The sequence below is a fragment of the Eleutherodactylus coqui genome, unplaced genomic scaffold (genome assembly GCF_035609145.1).
Source record: "Eleutherodactylus coqui strain aEleCoq1 unplaced genomic scaffold, aEleCoq1.hap1 HAP1_SCAFFOLD_19, whole genome shotgun sequence".
Lineage (NCBI taxonomy): Eukaryota > Metazoa > Chordata > Amphibia > Anura > Eleutherodactylidae > Eleutherodactylus > Eleutherodactylus coqui.
In genome coordinates, this window is record NW_027102012.1 from 3,244,277 (window position 1) to 3,250,993 (window position 6,717).

A 6,717-nucleotide genomic window follows, 5' to 3' on the forward strand; every position below is an offset into this window, starting at 1 on the left:
GTCACAATCTAGTAATAACAAAAGATACAACATAGAACAACATTATTATGTAATATAGAACTCCATTATGATGTCATAATATTAAACTGCATTATGACGTCATAATGTATTCATAGTAGGGGATAGAATTTACAACACCATTATGATGTCAGAATATAGTAATAACAAAAGATGTAATGTAGAACTTCATTATAATGTAGTATAGAACTCTATTATGATGTAAATCTGCATTATGATGTCATAATCTATTCATAGCAAGTAATAGAATTTACAACTCCATTATGATATCACAATCTAGTAATAACAAAAGATGCAACGTAGAACAACACTACTTTGTAATATAGAACTCCATTATGATGTCATAATGTAAAACTGCTTATGATGTCATAATCTATTCATGGTAGGGGATAGAATTTACAATATCATTATGATGTCACAATCTAGTAATAACAAAAAATACAACGTAGAACAGCATTTTTATGTAATATAGAACTCCATTATGATGTCATAATGTGAAACTTCATTATGATGTCATAATGTATTTATTGTAGGGGATAGGATTTACAACTCCATTATGATGTCACAATCTAGTAATAACAGAAGATACTTTGTAGAACTTCATTATAATATAATATAGAACTCCATTATGATGTCATAATGTAAAACTGCATTATGATGTCATAATGTATTTATAGTAGGGGGTAGAATTTACAACTGCATTATGATGTCACAATCTAGTAATAACAAAAGATACAATGTAGAACTTCATTATAATTTAGTATAGAACTATATTAGGATGTCATAATGTAATGTAAAACTGCATTAAGATGTCATAATCTATTCATGGTAGGGGATAGTATTTAAAACTCCATTATGATGTCACAAATTAGTAATAACAAAAGATACAACATACAACTTAATGATAATGTAATATAGAACTCCATTATGATGTCATAATGTAAAACTGCATTATGATGTCATAATCTGTTCATGGTAGGGGATAGAATTTACAACTCCATTATGATGTCACAATCTAGTAATAACAAAAGATACAACATAATTATAATGTAATATAGAACTCTATTATGATGTCATAATGTAAAACTGCATTATGATGTCATAATATTTTTATAGTAGGGGATAGAATTTACAACTTCATTATGATGTCGCAATCTAGTAGTAACAAAAGATACAACGTAGAACAACATTATTATGTAATATAGAACGCCATTATGATGTCATAATGTGAAACTGCATTATGACGTAATAATGTATTCATAGTAGGGGATAGGATTTACAACTCCATTATGATGTCAGAATCTAGTAATAACAAAAGATACAATGTAGAAAAACATTATTATGTAATATAGAACGCCATTATGATGTCATAATGTAAAACTGCATTATGATGTCATAATGTATTTATGGCAGGGGATTGAATTTACAACTCCATTATGATGTCACAATCTAGTAATAACAAAAGATACAATGTAGAACTTCATTATAATGTAGTATAGAACTCCATTATGATGTCATAATGTAAAACTGCTTTATGATGTCATAATTTATTTATAGCAGGTAATATAATTTACAACTCCATTATGTCACAATCTAATAATAATAAAAGATACAAAGTAGAAAAACATTATGTAATATAGAACTTCATTATGATGTCATAATGTGAAACTGCATTATGACATCATAATCTATTCATAGTAGGTGATAGCATTTACAACTCCATTAAGATGTCACAATCTAGTAATAACAAAAGATACAATGTAGAAATCCATTATATTTTAGTATAGAACTCTATTATGATGTCGTAATGTAAAACTGCATTAGGATGTCATAATCTATTCATGGTAGGGGATCAAATTTACAATATCATTATGATGTCACAATCTAGTAATAACAAAAGATACAATGTAGAACAGCCTTTTTATGTAATATACAACTCATTATGATGTCATAATGTGAAACTTCATTATGATGTCATAATGTATTTATAGTAGGGGGTAGAATTTACAACTCCATTATGATGTCACAATCTAGTAATAACAAAAGATACAATGTAGAACAGCATTTTTATGTAATATAGAACTCCATTATGATGTCATAACGTGAAACTGCATTATGATGTCATAATGTATTCACTGTAGTGGATAGGATTTACAACTCCATTATGATGTCACAATTTAGTAATAACAAAAGATACAATGTAGAACTTCATTATAATTTAGTATAGAACTCTGTTATGATGTCATAACGTAATGTAAAACTGCATTATGATGTCATAATCTATTCATGGTAGGGGATAGAATTTACAACTCCATTATGATGTCACAATCTTGTAATAGCAAAAGATACAATGTAGAACTTCATTATAATGTAGTATAGAACTCTATTTTGATGTCGTAATGTAAAACTGCATTATGATGTCATAATCTATTCATAGCAGGTAATAGAATTTACAACTCCATTATGATGTCAGAATCTAGTAATAACAAAAGATACAACGTAGAACAACATTATTATGTAATATAGAACTCCATTATGATGTCATAATGTGAAACTGCATTATGACGTAATAATGTATTCATAGTATGGGATAGGATTTACAACTCCATTATGATGTCAGAATCTAGTAATAACAAAAGATACAATGTAGAAAAACATTATTATGTAATATAGAACGCCATTATGATGTCATAATGTGAAACTGCATTATGATGTCATAATGTATTTATTGTAGGGGATAGGATTTACAACTCCATTATGATGTCACAATCTAGTAATAACAGAAGATACTTTGTAGAACTTCATTATAATGTAGTATAGAACTCCATTATGATGTCATAATGTAAAACTGCATTATGATGTCATAATCTATTCATAGCAGGTAATAGAATTTACAACTCCATTATGATGTCACAATCTAGTAATAACAAAAGATACAACGTAGAACAACATTATTATATAATATAGAACTCTATTATGATGTCATAATGTAAAACTGCATTATGATGTCACAATCTAGTAATAACAAAAGATACAATGTAGAACTTCATTATAATTTAGTATACAGTCGTCACTGGGACAGGTGGGGTCCTTTAAATGAAATACAATTTCACTGTGAAAGTACCCCAGAAATATTAGATTAGATAATCTGTTCTATTAATAAAATATAACTTTTATTATAGGACTTTATTTAAAATACACTAAATCACACCACCAAATGGCCCAGCACACATCAGAAAACTAGACGAACATAAACATACAAACACCCAAAGAACATACAGGACAGGGGATAGGTATATCACCTTATCGTGGTGATCCGCTATACCGATGTTAATTACCGTTCCCTTAATAGATTTACAGGTACGGTTATATTGCTATTTATACAGTGGTAATAACGGTATAAATTTTATTTCAGAAGGCTAAGGATGATAGACAAATAATATTTAATCGACGTGTTTCTACGGCCCTGATGTAATAAGTGAGCCGATTCATCAGGATCAAGACAAATAGCCTCTGTCTTTTGTACTCAAATGCCCCAAATGAAGAATGGTAATCTAATATTTCTGGGGTACTTTCACAGTGAAATTATAATTTAGTATAGAACTATATTAGGATGTCATAATGTAATGTAAAACTGCATTATGATGTCATAATCTATTCATGGTAGGGGATAGTATTTAAAACTGCATTATGATGTCACAAATTAGTAATAACAAAAGATGCAACCTAGAACTTCATTATATTGTAATATAGAGCTCCATTATGATGTCATCATGTAATGTAAAACTGCATTATGATGTCATAATCTATTCATGGTAGGGGATAGAATTTACAACTCCATTATGATGTCACAATCTAGTATTATTAAAGGATACAACGTAGAACAACATTATTATGTAATATAGAACTCCATTATGATGTCATAATGTAAAACTGCATTATGATGTCATCATGTATTTATAGTAGGGGATAGAATTTACAACTGCATTATGATGTCACAATCTAGTAATAACAAAAGATACAACATAGAACAACATTATTATGTAATATAGAACTCCATTATGATGTCATAATATTAAACTGCATTATGACGTCATAATTAGAGATGAGCGAACACGTTCGGCCCCGCCCCTTTTTCGCCCGAACACCGAACTTTGCGAACACTTCAGTGTTCGGGCGAAAAAGTTCGGGGGCCGCCGTGGCAGCGCGGGGGGGTGCGGCGGGGAGTGGGGGGGAGAGGGAGAGAGAGAGGGCTCCCCCCTGTTCCCCGCTACTGCCGCCCGCGCCGCCGCGCATCTCCCCGCCCCCCGGCGGCACCCGAACTTTTTCGCCCGAACACTGAAGTGTTCGCAAAGTTCGGTGTTCGGGCGAAAAAGGGGCGGGGCCGAACGTGTTCGCTCATGTCTAGTCATAATGTATTCATAGTAGGGGATAGAATTTACAACACCATTATGATTTCAGAATCTAGTAATAACAAAAGATGTAATGTAGAACTTCATTATAATGTAGTATAGAACTCTATTATGATGTCATAATGTAAAACTGCATTATGATGTCATAATCTATTCATAGCAAGTAATAGAATTTACAACTCCATTCTGATATCACAATCTAGTAATAACAAGAGATGCAACGTAGAACAACACTACTTTGTAATATAGAACTCCATTATGATGTCATAATGTAAAACTGCATTATGATGTCATAATCTATTCATGGTAGGGGATAGAATTTACAATATCATTATGATGTCACAATCTAGTAATAACAAAAAATACAACGTAGAACAGCATTTTTATGTAATATAGAACTCCATTATGATGTCATAATGTGAAACTTCATTATATGTCATAATGTATTTATTGTAGGGGATAGGATTTACAACTCCATTATGATGTCACAATCTAGTAATAACAGAAGATACTTTGTAGAACTTCATTATAATATAATATAGAACTCCATTATGATGTCATAATGTAAAACTGCATTATGATGTCATAATGTATTTATAGTAGGGGGTAGAATTTACAACTGCATTATGATGTCACAATCTAGTAATAACAAAAGATACAATGTAGAACTTCATTATAATTTAGTATAGAACTATATTAGGATGTCATAATGTAATGTAAAACTGCATTAAGATGTCATAATCTATTCATGGTAGGGGATAGTATTTAAAACTCCATTATGATGTCACAAATTAGTAATAACAAAAGATACAACATACAACTTAATGATAATGTAATATAGAACTCCATTATGTCATAATGTAAAACTGCATTATGATGTCATAATCTGTTCATGGTAGGGGATAGAATTTACAACTCCATTATGATGTCACAATCTAGTAATAACAAAAGATACAACATAATTATAATGTAATATAGAACTCTATTATGATGTCATAATTAGGGATGAGCGAACACGTTCGGCTCCGCCCCTTTTTCGCCCGAACACCGAACTTTGCGAACACTTCAGTGTTCGGGCGAAAAAGTTCGGGGGCCGCCGTGGCAGCGCGGGGGGGTGCGGCGGGGAGTGGGGGGGAGAGGGAGAGAGAGAGGGCTCCCCCCTGTTCCCCGCTACTGCCGCCCGCGCCGCCGCGCATCTCCCCGCCCCCCGTCGGCACCCGGACACTTACGCGCGAACACTGCAGTGTTCGGCAAAGCCGGTGTCCGGGTGCGGATGTGTCCGTAACGGACACGTTCGCTCATCCCTAGTCATAATGTAAAACTGCATTATGATGTCATAATGTTTTTATAGTAGGGGATAGAATTTACAACTTCATTATGATGTCGCAATCTAAGATACAACGTAGAACAACATTATTATGTAATATAGAACGCCATTATGATGTCATAATGTGAAACTGCATTATGACGTAATAATGTATTCATAGTAGGGGATAGGATTTACAACTCCATTATGATGTCAGAATCTAGTAATAACAAAAGATACAATGTAGAAAAACATTATTATGTAATATAGAACGCCATTATGATGTCATAATGTAAAACTGCATTATGATGTCATAATGTATTTATGGCAGGGGATTGAATTTACAACTCCATTATGATGTCACAATCTAGTAATAACAAAAGATACAATGTAGAACTTCATTATAATGTAGTATAGAACTCCATTATGATGTCATAATGTAAAACTGCTTTATGATGTCATAATTTATTTATAGCAGGTAATATAATTTACAACTCCATAATGTCACAATCTAATAATAATAAAAGATACAAAGTAGAAAAACATTATGTAATATAGAACTTCATTATGATGTCATAATGTGAAACTGCATTATGACATCATAATCTATTCATAGTAGGGGATAGCATTTACAACTCCATTATGATGTCACAATCTAGTAATAACAAAAGATACAATGTAGAAATCCATTATATTTTAGTATAGAACTCTATTATGATGTCGTAATGTAAAACTGCATTAGGATGTCATAATCTATTCATGGTAGGGGATCAAATTTACAATATCATTATGATGTCACAATCTAGTAATAACAAAAGATACAATGTAGAACAACCTTTTTATGTAATATAGAACTCATTATGATGTCATAATGTGAAACTTCATTATGATGTCATAATGTATTTATAGTAGGGGGTAGAATTTACAACTCCATTATGATGTCACAATCTAGTAATAACAAAAGATACAATGTAGAACAGC